The sequence below is a fragment of the Cimex lectularius genome, unplaced genomic scaffold, assembly GCF_000648675.2.
Source record: "Cimex lectularius strain Harlan isolate CLEC.00 unplaced genomic scaffold, Clec_2.1 scaffold323, whole genome shotgun sequence".
Lineage (NCBI taxonomy): Eukaryota > Metazoa > Arthropoda > Insecta > Hemiptera > Cimicidae > Cimex > Cimex lectularius.
In genome coordinates this window covers 136,772-161,435 of record NW_019394190.1, presented here as the reverse complement: position 1 = coordinate 161,435, position 24,664 = coordinate 136,772, and the positions used below count along the sequence as shown (strand labels likewise).

Here is a 24,664-nt window from a genome sequence, read left to right as displayed (position 1 = left end):
TAATGATCCTCATTATCCTTTTTGGGACGACCGAGTATACGGGAAAGACTGCTTGTACACCGGGCCGGATCGCGGTGGTTCTGTTTGGAGGGCGAGACGTCAGTTTTCGCAGCCTCGTCTGCACGTTGCCCTCCACCCCAAAGTATCTGGGAACGCAGACGACTACACGACTCCACCCATCATATCTGCCAAATGAGAACAGGACGATAAGTTCCACCGAGAGTATGTCACGAATAGCCCAAACCGCGCTCAGGGAGTCGGTACAGACGAGCAGTTATGAATACTAAAGGCGATTACAACTCAAAGGATGTAATAAAACTGCAATTAGTGTTGTTGTGTTTTCCTTGACAAGTAAGGAGTGCAACTTTAAAGTTCTTTGTTATAATAACATTGTTTTGCGAATTATTAACGTCCCATTGTTAATTAATAATGTAAAAAGAGAGGTGCAACAATTGTAAGAAAAGGCTAATTTGAGAAAACTACGAGATAATCAATGATTTGGGGTCATGTGAACCGTCTATAAACGAGCCCGATGAGAAAAAACCAAAGAACGAACAGAATAATACTCTTTATAAATAAAAACGAAAAGAAATTAGACTAATTTATTGATGGACAGGCGAATAAAGCATCTCGAACTAATTAATTTTAATTTGCGATAATTGGAAAATATATACAAATGTCGGTAGAACAATTGCTTATGCATTTAGTCAATTAAAATTATTAAAAAACTGAAAGCTAGCAGAGAGAAAACAGACAAAATTATCTTAATATAATTGATTAATTTTGTATTAAAACATCTCGGATAAAGTCAGTTTTAAAGAACTTCCCATATGCAAGGTTATTCACGAATAATGTGTCAAACTGTATGAAGTGTCCAAAATGCAAAGTTTCTTTTGACTACTGCTTGATTCTAAAAAATATGTCTTTTCATATAAAGGGCATACCTTCTGAACCCTAAGTACTACAAAAAATTGAGGAAACATTTTTGTTGCATTTTGGGTGTAGAAAAATTCGCCGATCTGGATTTATGTAGGTACAAATCTACACATGTACAGAGTTCTGAAAGTGTGTACTGCCCGCAGTCCACCGGCAATCCCAGCTTTTGTCATTTATAATAAAATACCGTCAACCCTCGAGAATCATTCACTCTCACCTCGGGGTCATCATTAGATCTCGGTATTATCCGTCCAGCCACCGCTCCAGGTACGCTCAACATCTAGGTCAATTCAGCACACGATTCATGCAGTTCCTGCGTTCAAACGTTCATTCATTCTTAAATAAATTCTTTCCCTACATCACATTCGCTCAATTTGGGTAATGGAGTACTCGATATTCTTTCATAACTCTTTACACCTATTGTACAACTAACTTATTTGAGCGTCACGAATACTCAATATTCCATCAGCCCTCTTATAATAAAAATTCACGCCGATAAATACATTCAACTTCATTACTCGCTACGTATACAAAACAATCAGTACGATGAACAATAGAAGAATTCTATTCCCTCCAAAAACCGGATCAGGGAACCCCTAAGTACTTGCAGCTCAATCACGATTCTCATTTTGGGTGGTATTCGTACACGCTCTCTGTACATAATCAAGAAATCGCACCGTTCAAATAGGTGGGACACATCGAGCTACCTTATCTGTCACATAGCCAGCTTTTTCCCAAATGGTCTCAGTGTCAACCTCGCATGGCCTATTTTTAATCGGGTGAGGATGACCCTTCTTCTACTAGTCAGGTCCTCCGAGAGTGACCTATCGACGGTGCTCATGATACGCGAGCCCGGATGTTTGACATAATGGACGGGTTGTAAATCATAGCTCGGAAATTCACTAGGTATGAAATAAAAACTTTCAGCATAGTAAGTACTTTTTCATATGTTTAGCTTTGTGGATTATTAATAATAGTTTTAAAACCAAAGAAAAATGATATAGCCCTCATCAAACCCTTTTCTTTCAAATTGGTTCGCTGATTTTCTAATAGAAAATTGAAAAAGACCAAATAATTGATGTAGTTTAGTTTATATAATAGAAAATTGAGTTATATTTTTTGTCTTTAAGGAAAATATTTTTTGAACCAAGGCAAATTAGCAATTTATCTAAATTATATAGGTTGGTTTTTATTTATATCGATAATTTACGGTTTTAAATTCTTAAATTTGACTAATTAAATACTGAATCCTCTGCGTATCATGAAATTCATGCCGAGATATTCAAATAGAAGTTATTGATTTTCACAGGTAATATTAAGGATTGTAATATTTTGAAAATCGAGTTGAAGTTCGAAAAGCGCAACCTCTGGCATTTTCCAATCGTGTATTAAAAGCGCTTAATTTACAAAGAAATAGGATGGATCCGATGTTTGAAAGGTCTCTGATTGATAGTTCGGCGTCGATTAGGGAGAAAAAACGGAGATTTCTCAGTAAACTAATGAGGGGCCGTGGTCGAAGAAAACAGACATATATCATCCCATGGCTATACCATCGACCTTAAGAAAAGAAGAGAGAGAAAAACCTCCGAGATTGGAATTTTTAAATTTCGTCTCAGACATCGTAAGGAATGAAACAAGGCTAACTGCTGCTTTGTAATTACAAAACTCGGATTAAAAAATAAAATTATCTGCCGGCGTTGAATCGATAGCGATGCAAATCTGTACCGCCCGGAGGGGAATGGAGATTTGCCGATACACAAATTTACCAGCGATGTATACTTTATGTTTAAAAAAAATATATTTCATGGTAATGTTGAGATAATGGGACATAAAAAGAAAAGAGTTGCTAGTAATAAATTATACCAACTGAACATTTTCCTATTAGACTGGTTTTATTCTACTAACCTCAAAACCATACACATACTAGACTTAAAAAAAATTACAGGAGATGAAAAATATAACAATTAGAAAAGATACATATTCAAAAAAAAATTTATAAGTGTATTTAACATGATATTGAGACAAGTCCCAAATTTGATGGTCCTGGTTTAGCATCTGACCCGTTGAAAATTTGAATCTTAAGCCTCACCTTATTTGGCCTGCACACCTTTTACCGGCATGTGGTATGCTTTAAGATCCCACCGCAAACTGTTTCGTTGTTCATTTGTTTAATGTATAAAATTGTTTTATTGGATTAGAGAAATCAGAGTGTATAACTTTATTTATTATAAAATGAAAATAAGGATTTTAATGCATAAGCCCCAAATATGGCTCTCGCAAGTTCTATATGTTTTTGTTACATTTAAGATTTAGCCTATGATATTAATTAATAAAAAAATGTTATATGTTTATTTATTATTTATGAAAAACCCATTATATTTAGAATTTGTTGAAGTCGTGAGAAGCGGTCAAGAATGCGGTAGTTTAGAAAACACACTTTTCATTTTTTTGCCAACATTTAAACCTTTATTCGGGTCATCTGGGCATAAAGCGTGATGCTGTTCTTGTGGTGACATATTAGTATGGTGTGAAAGTGTTGTTATGACACGCATTATATTTAGAAATATTAAAAAAAGATGGTAAAAATAAAAAAGAGACAAAAGGTTTTATATAGTGTTGCAATTCATGTCGAGAGACATGGTTGTAGAGCTCGTTCAACCTGATGATGAGCTGTAGGCTCGAAATCTGGACGTTCAAAAATACTTACTGTGATAGGAACTATCTTTATAAAAAAGTCCGTTATAGTTCGTGGTCCGATTGACCAATTAACTTTTTTCAATTAATTAATCTTTATGAAAGGTATTGGTTGAGATAAAACCATCTGAAAAATGGCGAAAAGGAGGGAAAATTCGAGAGGTGAGGTTGAGGTGGGTTAGTGCCCGAGCGGATCGAAGTCACGATAGCTCAAGTGGTTAGTATTTAGCCGAAGATCATGGGTTCGAATCACAATCGTGACACTGACTTTTTTATCTCAACCAATAGCTTTCATAAAGATTAATTAATTTATAAAACAGATTGAAAATCACACTCATTCCATCATTTGTCTTTTCTATTGGATTTATAGATGTTGGTAAAAGAAAATAAAGTCTAAATATTGACTGAAAATCGGTAAGATGTAAAAATAAGTTGATTGTTGACCCTCACTTACAAAGCTAACTAAAAAAATTGTACATTTGTAGAGCCTTGAGGAAGGAAAATAAAACACGGAAAACATAGGCATAGTTTCAGTACATAGGCATGCATTGACCACACCCCCGATCCCTCCAAATATATTGTGAAAATAATACGAACTTAAATTTTCGACATTATAGACTATTCAATTTTTTTAAATACCCTAGGGACGAATAATGGGGAAGTGAAAGTTGGGCGGTTCTTTTACTTGATGGATTTCTCCCATGGGACGATTTGACTACGAAATAAAAGTTTATTGCGTTCGTCAAACGAATTTAATTGGCTCGATGTTGGTCCGTTTATTGTTGCTTCATCGTTTCCACAACGAGGTTCAAGGAATGTAAGACCTTATATATTGCAGGCAACTTGAAAACTGTAATTTTGTTACCGATCATTTTGGTCTGACAAATGAGTTTCGGCATTTGGCCATCTTCAGTGTTTAGTCTGTGAGATTTCTGTGAATAATCCTGGATCTGGAATGGAACCTTTTTCTATTATCCAGTGAGCTATTTTGTAAAATTCTTGTGGTTTAGTTTAGTTAACACTTTTTGGCTTAGGAGCGCCCAAATTCCTTTTTATATATCTTGGGCATTTAAAAAATTTACAAAGCTCTTCGAAAACCAGTGAATAATCTTCCTGGCCATGTTAGAACATTAAGCAGCTGAAAATTCTGAAATGTCGTTTAAAGTTTATTCGTATGTCCGTTTAGCACGATTACACATTTAACACGATGCAACGGCTGTGTGTGTACGTTAATGATGCGGCTCACACCGAGCAGAATCCGAGGTAGTTAGTTGCGTTAGAAAACTGATGAAACATTTATACGGTTTGTTTCTACTGATATTAATCAATTTCTCAAATTTCTTGTTTCCAACTAAACTCCAATTCATATTTAGTGAATGAACGGGTATAATTACTTTATTTTATCTGACTTCACTATCTTGTCTCTATTTCTCTCTCTGTCTCTCTCTCTCTCTCTCTCTTTCTCTCTGTCTCTCTCTCTGTCTCTCTCTCTCTGTCTCTCTCTCTCTCTCTCTCTCTCTCTCTCTCTCTCTCTCTTTATTTCTTCGTTTCTTTTTCGCACTCTCTATCTATCTACCTGTCTACCAACTTACCTACTTCTTTCTCAGCTGCATATTTTAATCAACTTTTCCTTACCAATTAATTAATTAAATTGCAAGTTTCAGTAATTTTACCCCTTTCAAGAACAAAAAAAAATAATGTTATAAATAATAGTCTCTCAAATGGAATAAATACTCTCTCTTTCACTTTCTCCCTCTCACTCCCTCTCTTTCTAGTCATTGAAATTTACTTTTTATTTCACTTTAGATATAAGAGAGGTCTTGGAGATCATGTCTTGAGTGATGTATTAATAAAACAGAAATCAATCAATCAATCTTTCCTATCCCTCCCCCTCTCTCTCACACACACACTCTCTTATCTATCAATTTATCTATCTCTATCTCTTTCTTTTTCGTATGCGTTTTTGCGATTTGTTACTGTTTTTCATGTTATGATCAACATAATTACGTGTATTCATTGGCATGCTAAAATTGTTCAATTTTGTTGATTTACTAGCCGGGTAATGATTTAAGTATTGGATATAAGGTTTGGATATAAGGTATGCAAGTTAATCAAAACGGAACGGTTTCCTCATCAGCATCGATCAAGTCGGTCCGTGTCAACCAATTCACCACGTTTTCTATTGAATTTTTCACCAGGAGTTCTCTCCGTTAATGCTCGGATCCTCAAAGAATCCGGGGGGCACGCGTGGGCGTCCGGATACCGTGTACCGCCGTTGTCATGACGTAACCGAAAGGAGTTTCGAAAATGTCAGAATAAATCATTACTAGCCCGCCGAGACCGCCGTCGACTGTTCGACTCATTCCACATTTTCATTTGGATCCGAAATTATCCAGATTATGAGAGAAAATCTTGTGGAATTTAAAATAGGACGTGATCCAATGAGATTATTTTAAGATGCACGCGCCATTTTCATATGATCGAACATGATTTCTTAATTACACCCATTGGGAGGTTTCCAATCGTGAGAAAATTGAGAAAAAATTCTTACCTTAAAGTTATAGAAGATGTTATTAAGGGAAATTATTAAACCCTCATTTCCCAAAGTTAACAAGTAGGAAAATCTACTTACATTACTAAAAGTTTATGATTTCAGACAGTATTTCCCGTCTACTCGGTCGTCCTAAAAAGGGCAATGAAGATCTTTAACGTCCGCACCTAGCCTATTCGGCCTTATCGGACGTTTTGATTCTCAAGATGAAAGCTGACGCACCTCCACATAACATTATGTCTTATGTTACTGCCGCAGCATTGGTGTAGATGCAGCTCAGCCCCGAAGGGCCAAGACAACCTCGCTCCCCGCTTGACCTTCCGAGTGGTCGGGTCTGCATTAAGCATCAGACCGTGTGCCGCGCGGAAAGGCTACCTAAGCCGAAATAAATCAGCCTGGTGGCCCGCGCGCTCCCTAGATAGAGAAGGCCACTCTATCTCCCAGAGTATTGGGGCTTCCCCAGCGTAGAAACTACCGGATCCGGTCCGGACGCGGATTTGTTTAAAGTGGAATTGCTAATCACCCCCTAGATGAGCACCGCCTACGGTAAAAGCCTCCAATCGAGCTCAGCCTACACCTACGAGCAAAGCATACTCGAGTAGGAGCAACCGATTCACTACCCATTCCCATCCGCCACTACTTCGAGGGACTTCATTCAGCATAATCATAGCGTCCTCAACGCTTATACGCTGCCGTTCGATCCGCCGTATCCCATGAGGCCGGGTGTATAACGGTGGTCATACGCAAGTTTCGTGCGAAGGTCAAAGGTAGAAGACAGCCTCTTTTCTAAGTTCCCGCCAGGGGCGTCACCACATATCACTACGAATTCCCAGTGTAACAGGGGCTGAATTTTGGAACATTTCTGTTACCCCTAGTACAGATGGTTATGCACCCTCCCCCGTCTATATAGACAGGATCTGGTCCCCTAACCCTCGTGTGCCTCTGATAAGGCACCCGCCGCCCATGCCGACCCGAGGGCGACACGAGTACAGCTTGTGCTTTAGATAGGTTGCCACGCCCTCCGGGCTTCACCGTTATTTTGCGCCCGAACACCCCCCTTGTAACCAAGGGTTGGGAGGGGGTCACAGGATAGAATGAAGGAACCTGGATTGAGAGAAGGACGTGGATGAGGACACGAGGTGCACCTTTTCATGGCCCCGAGCCTTAATCACATTGTACTACCCATCGTCGCTGTGGTCCACATTGAAATGATTTCAGACAGTGAATTCCCGAGAAATAGTGGAACGAGATCTACAACTCTTTCGCTCTATAGAAAGTATGAAGTTTTAAGCTGGGAGAAGCGACGCCACATTAAAACCAATATTTCATATGGTTGATTTACGACGGCTCTTGAAACTTTAATTCTAAATTTTTATCTGTGAACGAAAAAACGTTGCTCTTGCTATCGATATGGATGTACGGTGTATTAATCGGATTTTATGGTACAGTGCAACCCGTTCTGTGCTTATAGTACACCGGTAAGTCCTTATTATCAAGGAACTTGATTAAGAGCCCGGTCCAGCGTTGAATTTCTTGTACACAGTGGTAAATATGGCACCACAGTTTGTTAGAAGGTTTGTTGGTGTTTCCTCTGTTTTTGCACATGCTGGGTTGGGTAATGACATTCTTTTTCATATGCACATTTAGTTTGCAGTATGCTGTTAAGAATCCTATTTGGCTTCCGCGTTTTTTTATGCATTCTGTTACTTCTTTCCTTCCAAAACTTGATCGAAGGTTCTTGGATTGTTTGTGTCCAATGAGTGAATTCCATGGTTTCCTCATTTTACTTTTGTTTGTTTAAGATATTCTCGTGTCCTGGGACCCAGGAAGGGTGACGTTATTTTGCTATTGCAATTCGCCACCATATTTGGCTAATGCTGTTTGAACTTAGTGCTTTGATGGCTGCTTGGCTATCTGACATAATAGTTGTATTCTTAGTTTTGTACTCTTGGTTCAGATTTAACTGGGTACATCTCTCGGTTGCATCGACTTCTGCCAGGGAGATATTGGTGTATTTTCCAACGGCGCAGTTCCTTTTTTTTTAACTAATTGAGTATTATCTAACCGGTCCTGATTCAGGCTGATCTTAAAGGCTGATACTGAACCGAGACGACAATAGTCAAATAATGTTTAATATTGACTTTATGTGCAATTTTAGAAACCATACTTAGCCATTATGAACTATCCTGTCCTACTGATGTGGAATCTTCCGGCTTCTACTAGAAAAGCATAACCTACGATTGACCCATAAATTTAAAACTTTTTTAAATGGCCCAAGGCTCAATTAGTTTAATGGTGGTATAATCTACGTAGCCTCAATAAACAAGAATGAAGGAAATCCATTAGCAGTCCTCCAATGAAACTATAATTTTGTCTAATTATAATTTCTTACTATGGCTATCATTATCATTGCATAAGAGTTCGGGGGAACCTGAGGTAATTCTCTTTTTGAGAATTTCTGGAATTAGGGATTTTTGGTGGGTGGGATGATCCTAAAATGTGCGAGCCAGAAAGCTACCCTGAGTAATTTCAGCATGGATAGGATATACGCAGAGAAGGAATTGGCTTCAGTGACTAAAAATCCTGTCAGTAGCTGTGAAGTATAAGATAAGTAGTGGAGAAGTGATGATTTTGATCTTGAACAGTATGGTTGCTGAGAGAGAGATTCCTAAGAGGCAAGATTTACCAGTTATTTTAATTTTTCACCAAAGCTGATAGTTAAATTATCTTTTAGACATAATTTTAGTTTTATAACAGAAATCCATAGTTGTGAGGAATTTATAAACTTTAGTATGCTTTTCTGTTTCGTGTTGTTCTCCTGCTATGAATTGCATAGTTTTATCGGCGTCCAAAGTGCTAAATCGTAATGATTTCCCATGTTGCCAGCTGGATTAGTGTTAAAGCTATAGAGTTAAAACGCTTTTTAAATATTGCGACAAATGAACCGCCATTAACCGGTCCGAGGTAACCCATTAAGAAACGTTTCTCATAAACACGGAATATTACAGCTCCTGAGTTAATTACACCCGGCGTCAATTTCACGGACACGTGTCACAAAAATGGTTAATATATTGCAAGTTTTATTTTTTTTTAAATATGCAAAAATGCCGTTAGCAGAATGCAGAAAATCTTGGAAAAATAGGTCAATTTCGGTGCGCAATGAGAATTTTTACTGCAAAAAAGATTTTATTCGTAGAAATTTTATTCAAAAAATATCCTACATTTATAAATAATATAAAATAAAACATGTATGATTAAACAATTTTTTATAGACTCTTTAATCATTAATTATTTAATGTCTTTTATTGACCTTGTCTACCTGCACCAAATTGAGCCTTGTTGCACAATTAAGAAAGTAATGCCATTGTTTTAATTTCATAAACCGCTGACAAATAATCGAGACTGATTTCCTGGTCCGCCCATTCGCGTATATGCAACTATTTATAATTGAAAAAAAAGTTTAAATAAATTGCGTTCTATATTCAATCAAAATATAAAAGGTCAAAAGTTTAATAAAAATCTGACGATCTTGGCAATTTACATTATCTTTAATCAGTGGTGCTGTATTTATATCACTAGGTATTATGTAAGATATTTGGATTTATGGTTATTATTCAAATGTGACAGAATTGATATTTGTCAGTTTTCTTTGTCGAAGAAAAAAATTGGCACTCGCTTGAATGATTTATCGATAATATTTCGAAGCAGGTCGAAAAAAGTACATTCAGCCTACTGCTTCGTTTTAACGGTCAAAAGCCTGGTCGGGAACTTAAGTAAAAACAAGTTTGGCTTTCGAAGCATCAAATCGAAAAAACAGACTTTACGAGAGGCACCATTATGCAGTTTTAATTGCGCGAAATCGGACGGAGCAGTTGAAAAAGAAAGATGAGCTTTCTCCTCCTCCAGTTAATTATCGCCTTTTACCGAATCGAGCAGCCTTCTTGCTTTTCTAAGCGGCCGCCTACGGAACCGGGGCTTATTAGAAGAATAAGTAATCTGTAGTATTTGTCCTTTTCCTCTTTAATTCTGAATATTTTCCATTGTATTTTTACAGGCCCAATCGTGTGAAAATTGCCGAATTATTTATTGTGATAATATTTACATGTAAAGAACAAAACATTACTATTCTCACATTCCAATATCTTTAAGATAAAACATCTACATCACAAATATACTCAAAAATAATAACAACAAACTAGAGATAGGAATCGCTTAAAAAAAAATGCTTGTAGGAAAAAAAATAAGACAAGAGTAGTTGATAGTAAAGTTCTTAAGTAATGTAATGTATTAGCGAGAATGTTTATTATCAATTACCCCGAGGAATATCGAGTACTCTTTGGTAGTGTTAATGCTAACCAGACTATCATGTTTTTGTCTTGTTTCTGTATAATTGTGTTCGTTATTTGTCTTATTTTATTCAAAATTGACGAGGCCCTGATACAGAATGATTAGCAATAGTACAAAGGAAAGAGACATTGGTTACCGTTGTACCGTAAAGTATCGAAACTCAGCTGGAGAAATAGAAAAAGAAATTAATAGGAAAATAAGAAAAGAAATGGAAAGCGAAGGAAGAGAGGGCTGGCGAAGACCAACGGAGTTTTCCGGCCATAAAACTAAAACAAAAGTAGATTAATTACCAAAATTACCGATTAAATTAAGAAGTTTTGAGATATGTAATTCAGACATACATTTCTTTGAGATATGTAATTCTTTCAATTTTGTTTCCCGATCAGGAAATGAAACCTTCATAACAAAATACTTACGTATGGAAATAATGCTGAGCGTGTCTTTGATGAGCACTCACTGGAGGTCATTAACAAGAACAAGTTGTCCTTAAAAAATATTTCACCTAGTAGTGGTTGAAATAAAAAAATCAATGTAAAATTTTCATTTATCTTCTGTAAATTACTTTTCTCTTCTCTGTACTTGGTACCTACAACACACATCCTCTATTTTTGTCACTCATTTTAATTATCTCCGCTCATCTTATTATCTTCAGAATCTATCTTTCTTTCTCAGTCTATCTCTCTTTCTCCCTCTTTCTCACACACTCTCTCTCTCCCTCATTCTCTATCTATCTATGGCATTCTCTACACTCTCTATCTATCTAACTCTCTCTCTCTCTCTCTCTCTCTCTCTCTCTCTCTCTCTCTCTCCACACTATCCAATAATCAATCGATACTCCCTCACCACCACTCCCTGGCACTGTTTTTCTTATGATATTCTTCTCTTCTCTCATCTTCTCTACTCTACTGTTCAGCTCTTTGTTTTTCTCTATTGTTCTCCTCACGTATGTTCTTTTCTGTTCTTTCAATTACTTTTACCCTCTATAGCACATCCTCTACTTTTTTCACTCACTTACCTTCTCCCCTTCTACCTACTTCATTATCTCTCTCTCACAACTCACACACACGCGCACACAACAGCTCACTCACTCTTCCTCCCTGACTCTCCTCTTCTTTTCTCTTGCCTTCTCTACTTTGGTGTACCCTTCTATTTTCTCCTTTTCACTTCTCTTCTCTCCGATACTTTTTTCATCTGCTCTAATCTCTTATACTTTCCCACTTCATCACACATTCTGTTTTCAATCACCTTCTTATCGCCTCTCTTTTTGTCTTCATCAGATTGTCTGTCACTCTCTCTTCTCTCTCTCTCTCTCTCTCTCTCTCTCTCTCTCTCTCTGTCTGTCTGTCTCTCTGTCTCTCACTCTCACTTTCTCTCTCTTCCTTCTTTTGAAAGTTCCAAGAGCCCTTACTTTGCGTGATTAAACAAAACCATCAATGTCCCCCACCTCTCTCTCACTATTTATCTATCTACCTACCTATATATCTATCTATACATCTTATCTATCTATCTATGTATCTGTTTATCTATATATCTCTGTCTCTCTTTTCCTTTTTAAGAAAGTTCCAAGAGACCTAACTTTGCGAGATTAAACAAAACCATCTCTCTCCCCTCCCTCTCTCTTTCTCTATCTCCCACTCTCCCTCACTCTCACTCTCTCTTTCTCTCTCTCCCTTTCTCTCTCTCAGTCACTCTCTTTCTCTCTCTACCTCTCCCTCGCGTTGGAAATTCAGTAGTAAAAGTTATTCTTTGTTGTCCTAATTAATCAATAGTAATTAAACCATCGACTCTGACTAATTTTTGAAAGGCCTATAAGTAATTTTAAATTTGAACGATTGAGAATTCAACCGTTGAAGTGTTCCATGTTCACGTTCCATATTCTTAGAGGATGAACAATGGCTTTCTCAGGATGAGCCAATATTTAATGCAGTATGATAATATTTCTCCGTCAATTATTCCGTACGCGGTGCGAATCTAGCCCGCCGGATGGAGAATGCCGCTCAGCCCTGTTAAATTGTTCCTAGCTGAATTAATGACCAGGCCATTGTCTCTTAATATTAATACTTAAATGTCAGTGTGATTTTCACAACGTGACCTTTTTCACATTAAAGAGATAAATCATTTTTCTTCCTTTTTTATTTTTATTTTATGAAACCCTGTGGAGGAAAGCTAAAAGTCAATAATGTCTCACACTCTTTCCTCCTGTGTAACTTCTTTGAACGCTTTGAATTATTGATAAAGCTGAATTGAATATCAAACCGACTGAGTCGATGTTTTCGACGATTTTATTATTGTTAAAGTGTTGAACCTCTTCTGGACATCCTCAGGTACTCATTTTCTCGCTAATCCTTTGATCGGGATAGTTCGGGCATTTTTCCATCATTAGACGTAATTTCCTTTTATTAGCTAGTATGATGTGGAGTGCGTGTGCACATGTTAGCACGTATGCTGTTACTAAAGCCACATAAGCGAACTCTAAGGCAAAACTGCACAATTTAAATAATTGAACCTAGGTCGAAGAGCTGTATTTCACAAGTATTTGAAGAGAATCGTTTCAATTATTAAGTTTGAAAGTTACATTTTTCCCACCAAAATAACTAATTTTTAATTTCAGATTAACTCATTTTAACTTAAAATTAATTATTTTTAATTTATTTTTAATTCAAATTAAACCTTTTTACTTTTTGAAATCCTTTTTAACTTCAAATTGACGCTTTTTAATTTTAAATTAACCCAGTCTTTAAAACATTACTAAAGCGTAGGAGTTGATATGAAATAAAAACGTAAAATAAAAATTACAATTAAAATTGAAAAGTATATAAATTAAAGTCGAAGTAACCATTTTTAATTTACAATTAATCCTTTTTCGTACAAAATTACTCATCTTAATTTCCAATTTTTACCTCTTTTTAATTGTATATTTTTCTTAACTTCAAATTATTTCGTTTTAATCTAAAATTGAATCTTTCTTTAAATATTAATAAAAACGTATGAGTTAGTATGAAATAAAAACGTAAAATAATAATTACAATTAAAATTGAAAAGTAAATAAATTAAAGTCAAAGTAACCATTTTTAATTTAAAATTAATTCTTTTTCTTATGAAATTAACTCATCTTAATTTCCAATTTTTAACTCTTTTTAATTGTATATTTTTCTTAACTTCAAATTATTTCGTTTTAATCTAAAATTGAATCTTTCTTTAAAACGTAGGGGTTAATATGAAATAAAAACATGTAAAATAATAATTACAATTAAAATTGAAAAGTATGTAAATTAAAGTCAAAGTAACCATTTTTACTTTAAAATTAATACTTTTTTACGAAATTAACCCATCTTAATTTCCAATTTTAACTCTTTTTAATTTTAGATTTTTTTTAACTTCAAATTATTTCGTTTTAATCTAAAATTGAATCTTTCTTTAAAACATTATTAAAAACTTTGGACATGGTATGAAATATAAGCATGTAAAATAAAGTTGTTAATGTTAAAATAACATGTACGGTTATTTATATAAAATAACGTAAAATTAATCATTTTTAATGTAGAATTAACATTGTTCACGCCAGACTAACACTTTTTAATTTCAAATTAATCAATTTAACCATTTAATTATCTTTTTTCTCAAATCCACATAACCCCTTTTATTTAAAATTAACCCAATTTAATTTGAAATTAACTATTTTTTTACATTCTATAAAAAAAACACTTCAGAGATGAAATATAAAAATAATTGGGCTCTTAAAAACCGAATGTAAAATTATTTACATTTACATTAAAAATAACCTAATAAATTTAAACGGTTAAAATATTTTTCAACCAAACTGAAATGTGCTTTCAGTGTTATATAATTATATAACTATATGTTTCAGTTTGATTAACTGCTTTGTAACCACCATTAAATGGTAAAATAAAAGTTTTTTGTCTTAATATTTTGCTGTTTAAATATATTATTTATAATGCTAGTTAAATTATATGTGGTCTTCTAAACGCCCAATTATTTTATATTTAAATTGTTTTTCAAATGCAGGTATTTCATTTTACATGCTGCATTTCATACGTCTCCTATGTTTTTTAAATATTTTAAAGAAAGGTTAACTTGAAGTAAAAAAGCTCGACTATTTGAGTTAAAACAAGTCTTAATCTGTAAATCAAAAATTCCGCTTAAAATTCAAAAAGTTAGTGAAATGTGAAAACGGCTTGAGTTATTCCAAAAAGGGTTAATTTGATGGAGAAATTCTGTAACTATTTTCTCACTGCGATACTGACTGACTATTCTAAGATTCCCTTAGCTGTTTTTGACATTTCACTGTCCTAACTTGAATATGAGAACTTCGTACGTTCATACCCTGAAATTTGTGCCATTTATAAAACTTGGATATGGAAATAAACTGTAACAATGACTGAGTAAATTTATTAAGGTGGATGGGGGTATAAGCATATGCTTATATGTGCCATAAAAAAGTTCCAACGTTCTTCATACAGTTGGTAAGTGGAGGCAGATCCTTCCAGAAATCTATTGCGATTTTACAGTTTTGAATAAATTATTCACAAGAGTGTGAGAAGAATGTAATAAAATTGGGTTTGGATTGTTAATAAGGATGTGTGTGTTTTAATATTTATACAAATTATGGTACAAAACAACATTGATGTCGAGGAGAAACTAGGATATCTGCCATATCAAAAGATTATATAGGTATAGATGATTCAGGGTGTATTTTATACTGAGACAAACAAAGAGTAAAGGAGGGCTAAAAATAATTAGAAACGACAAAAATAAAATTTATTAGCCTAGTTGCGCACTTTTCCCAGTTATTTTCTGTATAAAACTAAACAATAAAAATCGCTTTTCCTAGTCTGCCATGAAATCTATTCTCAGCTACTTACTTTACTTTCTAACAATTACTCTATACCTCTTAATTTGTCATTTGATCTTTACGGGTACTCTTTGTCTGCAAATTCTTGCCATGATCTTCTACCTTTTATCCTGAAGATGGCGAAATGCTGAAACGCGTCTGACAGGCCGACACAGCAATCATTGGAAAGTCAAAATGATCAGTGACGCCCAAATTACATGTTCATGACCCCGCAGACCTCAAAGAGACATCCGCAACATGATAAATTTTGTGTTTCCTAAAAATAAAAGAATAAATGTCTATTTAGAATGTTTTATAACGGTTTTTTTTTGACAGAGTATTTATTCACGCGATTTGTAATTTTTACATGTTTTCAGAGTGAGGGTTTGGTTTATAATTATACATCAAAGTAGTTAAATTAACATTCATATTAAATACAGTTTGAGTCCGTCGATGCGGTCGTTTTCGGCAAGGCTGACTCAGATAAGCGTGTGTGTGACATGTTCCGGTTGTATAAGTATCAAGGACGTGCATTCCACTATCGTTGTTTTGAATACAATGCTTTCTCATCCTCGTTAACATAACTGGGAACGATAAAAAAAAAGACCGGATTGATTTCTCGCATATTTTTCTTTTTTCTCTCTTTCTCTATACCCTGAGTGCACCTGCCTTTTCACTTTTCTGACCGCTAATGGGGAAAACTATCCGCTGGTTCAAGGAGAGAATCGTAAATTGACGGAAGGGCGAATTGTTCTTTTATCTTTGAAACTTGTAGATGCACGACGCCTCAGCCTCACGACGCGCTTTCACAATGCTCATGTAGATTCGATAGCATTCCATTTTTTGTAAAGTTGAATTCGATGACCGATGACCTCTGTTAAAGCATAAATGCCTCCGACTTTCTAAAATCTCAGAAGCTTAATTTAACCATACTAGGGAATATTTTTTTTCAATTTATTATTAATATTATTTATTGTTATAATAAATAATATTAATAAATAATCTGTACAATAGAAGTCGGTATCGGTTCGAATCCTTCTCGTGCCATTGACGTTTTTATCTCAACTAAAAACCTTAATTTATTGTAATATATTAATTTTTAATCCTAATTTTTCAATTATTTCAGGAAAGCTCCAGCCACACGAGTTGCACATAGTCAATGGAATAAACTCCGGTATATTAAGGTAAATGAAAACAAATATTCACAAAATAAACCGATACACACTAACAAAAAGTGAAAAGCTTGGACTACTATCAAATTATTATCAAGAAAATCCAACGTATCGAGAAAACTAGTACTTTACAGAACACTAGCGACTGATTTATAAGAATTAAATGAAATTAAACTACTGAATTTTCCATCATCCAAAGAATACTTCAAAATTCAAAGTCCTCAGAACCATTGATAACATTCATTACTTCGTTTTGGGCATCTAATCCCCAAACGATTTTCCACGTTATAAAAAAAAGAAAGGAAACTCACTTTGTTATCCTCGACGAGAAATCGTCCCATAAGAGTAAGTGCGTAATTTTAACAATTTTTGTTACAAAAAGGTTTTTCATTATAAATACGAGATTTTCCAGAAAATTAGATTTAAGTACTAATAATTAAATAAAAATTAATAAAAATAAAGACAAATAAAAATGATTCGGAAATCGTGAGATGCGGTCTGGTGTGATGTAGGTTTCAGAAAAACATGTTCTTTATCGTGCCAACGTTTCGAACTTTATTGAACCCTGAAGATGATCTCAATAAAGTTCGAAGCGTTGGCACGATAAAGAACATGTTTTTCTGAAACCTACATCACACCAGACCGCATCTCACGATTTCGGAATAATTATCGATTAACGGTCACTAATCACCACACAAATAAAAATGTAGTGTTCAATTTCAATTTATTACCAATAATAAATAACATTTACAAGCTATCATGTATAAATACATATATATAAATAAATACATTCATTCTTACGTACTGCAATATAAATTTTTAAAAAGAACTGTTTAATTGAAAAGAAAAGCAAGTTTAACAATATCCTATGTTTGCGAACAAAGTATTGGGTTGTCCGGAAAATAATGCAGGATTTTGGTATTAAACAAAAAAAAAGAAACTAGTTACTTTAAAGCAATGTTCTTTAATCAAAATNCATACAAATGAGTAATCCTGTAAACGTAAACAGAATATTTTATATAGATTTTTTTTAATGAAAACTTAAAATCCTGCATTATTTTCCGGACAACCCAATAATAGATGTAAAAAATAAAAGATAAGAAAATAATTTCTCGGAGAATCAACAGAATAAGAAAAAGTAGTTATTCATTTTTGAAAACAGGTTTTGTACGCAGTTTTTATAATTTTTCCATGCGGTAAGGGAGAAAATTTAGGAAATATAATATTTTGAATTTGGATGATCGTTATGATAAATCTTTTCAATCTTCTTAATATTCTCTTAATCTTTAATCTAACGCATTTTTCGATGTCAGACTTTGAGCGTAGCATGTTGATTTGGAGGCCACCAGCATTATAGTTAGTTATAAATCGTAGGCGTAGATAGAAAACAAAAGTGTGCTCGGGGCTGAACCCTAAGGAACACCCAGATGTAATACAAACCGAACGAATATTTTGCTTTCTCATAATGAACTGTTTCTGGCAGGCAATGCTAAAATCGCAAAACAATGCTGTTTGAGTACTAAAATATAAATTTAATATAAATCTGTCCTCAGTTACTAGCTCTTTAAATTGATCAAACAGAACCCACATTTACCGTTTTATCAGACGAAAAGAGAAGGAAAGGAGCAATGGTTGCTGGATCCCCAGTGTTACTGTAACAATGTTAAATTAAAAAATATTATTATTGTAAAAAATAAATAAATATTCAATAAAAATAAAAAAATTTCTACCTATTTTGGCATCGACAGATAATGGTTCTGTCCCCATTGTGGTTAATGGCGTTTATATTTTTTTGGGCTGATATTTCGAAGAAAGTTTTCCCTATAGAACATAAAATAGTTGTTGAATTTTACTTCGTATTATTTTTACCTATTCGAATATGTATGTAAAAGAACAGGAAATCCTGAGGAAGTTGATACATCACAAAAAGTTATTAATTCAAACTACGAGTTTTTCTTGAAAAAAAATTGTCATGTAGAATTCATGTAGTTCAGTAAAATTTGGGGTTTGAATTATTAAACAAAATCATAAAATTATAATGGAATTTGTATAGTAAAGATCCCAGGAACATCCGTTCGCCCCATTAAAGAGATTTTGGAAAATTGAGACAAAACGTGCACGTGTGAAGGGTTAATTGACACGGAACACCCAGGTAAGAAAAAAACTTCAATTTAGAAGAGACATGGCAGAAATGAGAAATGATGGAGTAATTTGAATTCCTCTTCCCTTGCCAATCCGCCTGTCAACCGTCGAGTGTTCACGTCCGAAATTCAATTAAACTGTTACCACAGGTGGAGGGTTAGTTAATCACGATTGAAATTCAACGTAAACTAATAAAGTCGCATGGAAGAATGCACTGAGACAAGGCCAATTGACTTTTCAAAGTGAACGACTCGTGAGTTACAGGTTTTTCTTGTCCATTTTTGATCGCTATCCATCGAAGGTGCAAGTCGAGATAATCAAATTGACAAAATGTACAGTCTAAAAGTAATTTTTTTCGAAGGGCACAAGACCCGGTTTGTAACGAGAACGAAACTCAACTAACAATCAGGTTAAGAAGGGCTGTTGTTGCAATAGGTCACCGCAATGATTGCAAATAGATGATAGGCTGGACTGGAAACTTCGAGTCTTTTATCAGTCGTGTATCGATTTCGGTTGACATATCCAATTAATTTTTTCCTTCTTTAAAGTCCTGACCCTTATTTGGACTGTTTTATTACAAGTCTAATGGTTGTTAAATCGAAATTAAATCATGACCTGCTACAGCTATAAAAAAAACCCAAAGACGAATTTCTAGTCGAGTTACTTAACATGAAACGGTCCAATTAAGGATAAAAATATGATTTCAAGTGATTTACCCTATTCTTTAAATTTTACTATGAATTTTATTCATTATTAAGATGGGAAACTTCACAATCTCACAGCAAATGCAATTTATATTATAGATTTTGTGAAAATGTTTTATGTATGATGAGATAAACTGTGTTTTTTAATAAGATTTTTCTTAATTTCTCCTTAACCTAAAAACAATACAATAATTTAAAAGAGGTCACGGTTTAATTGTCAACCAGGTTGTAAATTATATAGGGCTTTTTGTTGTTTTTGTTTAAAAAACCAGTTTTTCTTGGTCAACAATAGGAATTTTTCTGTTTATTCTAAGGAATGGTCCTTGGCCCTCTATTATTTATCAATTATCATTTTCAATAACAATCAGCCTTGATATTTTGAATGCTATAGCACTTAAAAAATCGTGAGTTGTTTGATTGAAAAAATGTTTTGTTTTTTTATTGTTCGAAAGCACAGACAAAATATATTAGATATGATTCTTGTGTTGATGGAATGTTCATCGTCCGGTTGTCTTCGCTTTATCTTATCCTGTCGATTTCTTTTCACTTCGTATTAGTTAGTATTAAAAAGAATGTCGTTTGATTTGAGAGCTTTTGCTTATCCTCGTGAGATTTTTAAAATTTTATTTCTATCTATATGTTTTTTATATTAAAAGAATCACAATATATTTATTAACTTGTAGCATTTAAGATTCTAAACTGGAAATATTGTTGAAAACAAGAATTCTGACACACTTCTCAGCTCGTGCTACCTTAAAAAAACCTTCCCGTTGTCAAAACCGAGGGCCATTAGTGGAATTACTGCCACACGAGTTGAGCTTTAAGAAGGACACAATGAACAAGACCCATTGAAAATTACGATGGTGTATTGAATATAAAAGAGACAGACGTTCTAACACCCGTATTTCGCGTATTTATCGCCCCGGTCTTTCTTAAAATGGAAGCGCCATTTCGGACAGACGGCCTTGCAGATGGCAATAAAAATACTTCAGTAGAAACGTTTTAAAAAAACCTGTATTGCAAATTTTTAAAAATCCGTTTTTTCCTCCTATTTGGCTTGTGGTTTTCCGCCACTTTCTCAAAACTGTTTAGAAAATTGAGAAATAACGCTTCAAAGGGAAAATGCAGCTTTGAAATTTATGTTGCACGTTGCAAAGGCAACGGTCCATTGCTTTTGAAAGTCAAGCAATAAATATATGTAGTTAACAAATGACTAACGGTTCCGTTATGGTTAAATTATTATTATTATTTTCATGAAAGCCCAAATATCTTCTCCTCATGATGAAATTTAAAATTAGTTTAAGGGGTTTTAAACACATACAATTTTATAGTTTTCATTTTAAGATTATAATTATATTTCCCTTAATTGGCCATTATACTGAATGTATGTAGATTCCTTGGTAACACGATTAAAAAATAATTGAGGATTTTATGACCGATAAAGAAGAAAAAGATATTAGAGGTGGACTATCTCTGGGCAGCGTTTTAGGTCCGTTCTTCTATTATTCTAGTAACCTATCAATGAAACTAGTACTGTCTTCATAAAATAATTTCCGCAATTTTTCTTATCGTACCGTATTTCATCATTGTATGGTTGTAATTAGTACACTCTAAATACATAAAATATACATAAATTTATCATGTTGGTACCGCTTTCGAATTTCTGACCGGTTGCTCTTCAGCATCGTAGGTCATGTTAATACATTTACATTACAGCACTTATTTACTGGAATTTTTTGTGTGTTTGTTCGAGAGCGAATGATGTGCTATTCAAGTTACAACTTACTATAAAATTTTTTAGCATGTCTTAATTTCTTTCTGGAAGTACTATACAGGGTGTCCCTTGAACAGACGCCATTATTCCAGGAGATTATATTCCATATCAAATTGGGCTAAAAAAGTCTCTATTGTTTCACTCTACTCTAACCTTCCACAACTTTTTTACATAAACCACTAGCTTCCATAAAATATTAATCTTACTGTAAATTTGATTATATGAAAGTAAAGGGCAACAAAGTTCCTATGTGATTGGTTCGTTCATTTATTGTGCCCTAAGTAAATAAAATATAAAATCAATTAGAACACCAATTTTTTCGAGTTTACGAAGTTTAAGTAACATTTTCTTGGTTCTGTAAATACTGAAATAATCGCTTACAAAAAATTGCCCCTACTAATGAGATATAAACACATGTAATTAAGTTCTTAAAGGTCAGTTATCACTAATGTAAAATTAACGTTCAATTGCTAAACATTTGGTTTTGGTTTACAAACTGTTCAAAAAGATCAAGAAGATCAAATCAATCATTCAGATCAATCCTTAATAAACTTCTCTTAAAAATAATGAAAGTAATACAAAAAAACGGATTCTTTGGTACAAAATTGAAAGAACGAAAAAACAAACAAAACAGTTCAAAAAATCAAATTAAATGTTCTTGAAGAATGCACGCTGGAATCGTTTCCTGAGAAATTTTGCTGTTCTTGAGTTTTTCGCTTATAAGATTTCATTTTTAAAAATGAATATCATACGGGTTTTTTCCTCCTCATTCCAATGGTATGATTACATTTGCAGTAGGATAAAAAATTTATGGACACAAGGACATTTGGGAATAATGTTATTAAAGGTTGAACTAACCTGAAAAGTGAAGCACGAAGATAATAGGGGAGTTTTAGTTCAATTTGATTGACGCCCAGAATAACCTCCTGAAATATTGACTGTTCACGGGACATCTTGTGTACACAGGAAAACGAAATCTCGGATATAGGATGTACTCCAATATACTAGATAAATACGAATGGGGGAAAGAATGGTTCAATAAGTAACAATACGATTGCGTTGTTTTTGGCGTATGCTTCTACTGTAGATCATGAAGATCTAAACGGCTCATAAAGGAATAATAAGTGTGATAACCTGGAGTTGCCTGGTATGTTATAAAAAGGAAATAAATCCTCATAACCTCACGAACTCCAACGAATTTTTAAAGCAAATTCCTTGTGGATAAATTGTCAAACGAGCATAACTAGATCTAGTCCTCATAAAAATATTTTATTTTCTTATTTTGACTTAATGTATCCGGTTGGCGGTGGAGGCCGATTCCCGATGTTCTCATTGGGATTTACGCCCCCATTGTCCACTGGCCATTAGCATGAAAATGCCATAATCGTATTTTCTGAGATGATTTTCCACTTTGGGCATAACGGGAGCCGGCGTTGATTCACGGATTCGCCACGTCACCCACTTGACGCCTAGGGGCAAATTAGCCAATCCATTTCCACGTCTCCATAAGGCGAATCCTTTTATTCCTCATTACTCCATGGCATTGTCGGCCGACCCGCTTTCGTCCAAACCTGTCCTCTTTTTATCCCGACGAAACGCTTTTTGTTCCGATTTGGTATTCTTACGGATGATAAAAGTCTGAAGAAAACTATCATAAGACGAAACTATTTTTAATTGGATAAAACGTGCGCTTATGCAGGGGGGAAAAAGTGAAACGAGCCCAGATGGTAAATTAGGGAAACTAGACCTTTAGCGAAATAAGAGGCTACCGGCTTCCAGTTCACACCTATCCTATGCACGCCAATTACAGGAGGCGTGATACCCGTGGTGATCTCGATCCAGAACGAAAGTGAAAACTCAAAACGAACCAGTTCCAGTTAAATATAAATCCGTGTCTCAATTAATGGATTTGAAACATTTCTTCAAACGGATGGAGAAAATAAAACATTCATTTCTGAATGTTCTGGCATTTTAGAGACCAGTGCGATACCTCAAAAATATAAAAAAATTACTAAATACTCTAATAAATTAGTAAATGTATTAGGTTAAGAGACTTTAATTAGTCAAGTAAACAGAATTTCTTCTTTCACAATGCGCTTCAAATATTTTTTTTGCATCAAGAATTGTTAAAATCATGCTAAAATAGTATATTCCATTATAAAACTATGGTAGAAACTTTTTAAAATCATATTAACAACAACGTTTGCAGAGACTTCAATTCTCCAGAAAAGAAGGAGCAGTTCTTCTATTTGAAAATATTTATCTTAAAAACATTTTTGAACTTACAAACAGTTTTAATTGATCACTCTAATTATTTATTTATAAGTATGCAAACAATACGTGGTTCATAAACTAATAATAAAAATATAAAATAACCTTGAAGAGACTTCAACGCTCTAGAAAAAGAAGTGCTGTTCTTCTGCTTCAAATATCTAATTGCCATTAAACTCTTATAATTTAGGCGTAGTTTTAAATTGTCATATTATTAACATTATTATGGTTGCAAAACAAAATTAAAATAATATATTTAAAAAATAAAACATAAAACAATTGTTGGAGAGACTTCAATTCTCTAGAACATTATGCGTTTTGTTATATCTAATCAAATATCATACATCTCACGCCTAAAAAGAAAAAAAAAATTCTTTCTCAAAAGTTTAAATAATAATAAATAAAACCAAATAAACATTATTAATGAAAATACGTTCTGAGAGACTTTAATTCTATAAATATGATGTGTATTTGTTTTATTACCGCACATATCAATTATTTTTTACATCCCAAAGTCTAAAAATTTGTTATTGCTTTTTAAAACGAAGGATACACTTAAAATTCTAAATTTCTACTCAAAATATTTTGAATTTATTTTAATTATAATTATGGGATATGGACATAATTTCGTTTGCTGGTTCAGTTGTCCAATGATATTTTTAGTGGTTCTTATTGTATATGTTACTTTTATAGAAATAAACACGTTCACCTTAGAAAGTTTGAAATATTCGTGCCCTGAATCTTTGGTATCAATTTCTGTTGTTTTCTACAGTCCAATATATTAGACAAAATTAATATAAAAATTAAGGCTATTAATATTTGATTATGGTGATGAGGATACTAGAATAGGGGGGTTTAGTGTTCCCTAGCAGTATTGCGTTTTTGCTAGAACTTTTTCTAGTTTCTTCGTTCAGTTGACTTTTTCCTTTTTCTAAGAAGTAATGGGCCATTGAGTGTCATTGCTGCAATTCTTTTTCCCTGGACTTGGCATCCTAGCTTATGTTATTGAGTAGTGGCGATGGTTCTTTAATCATGAGGTTAAAACATCTACCACCTCTTGATTTCTTCCATTTCAATTCTTCTGTGCGAACTCATATTTAGATAGAAGAATTTTGTTATCGCCGTTATATTTTCCGAGCCTGTATCTAGTCCTGTAGATCCTCTATGGCGTGATTATTAATATATATAGAAAAAGTTTACTTCTTTGACATGTACAAAAAT

The 24,664-nt window shown here is 33.9% G+C and overlaps 1 protein-coding gene across 2 annotated transcripts in view; it reads left to right on the top strand.

Annotated features, from left to right (window-relative positions):
* Window positions 1-24,664, top strand: part of LOC106664901 (zinc finger and SCAN domain-containing protein 32-like) — a 277,650-nt gene that overhangs the window by 148,094 nt on the left and 104,892 nt on the right. For both annotated transcript variants that reach the window (XM_014390972.2, XM_014390971.2), the window contains exon 2: window positions 16,507-16,564. The gene's annotated coding sequence lies outside the window, so the exon portion shown is untranslated. The remainder of the gene's footprint in view (window positions 1-16,506; window positions 16,565-24,664) is intronic.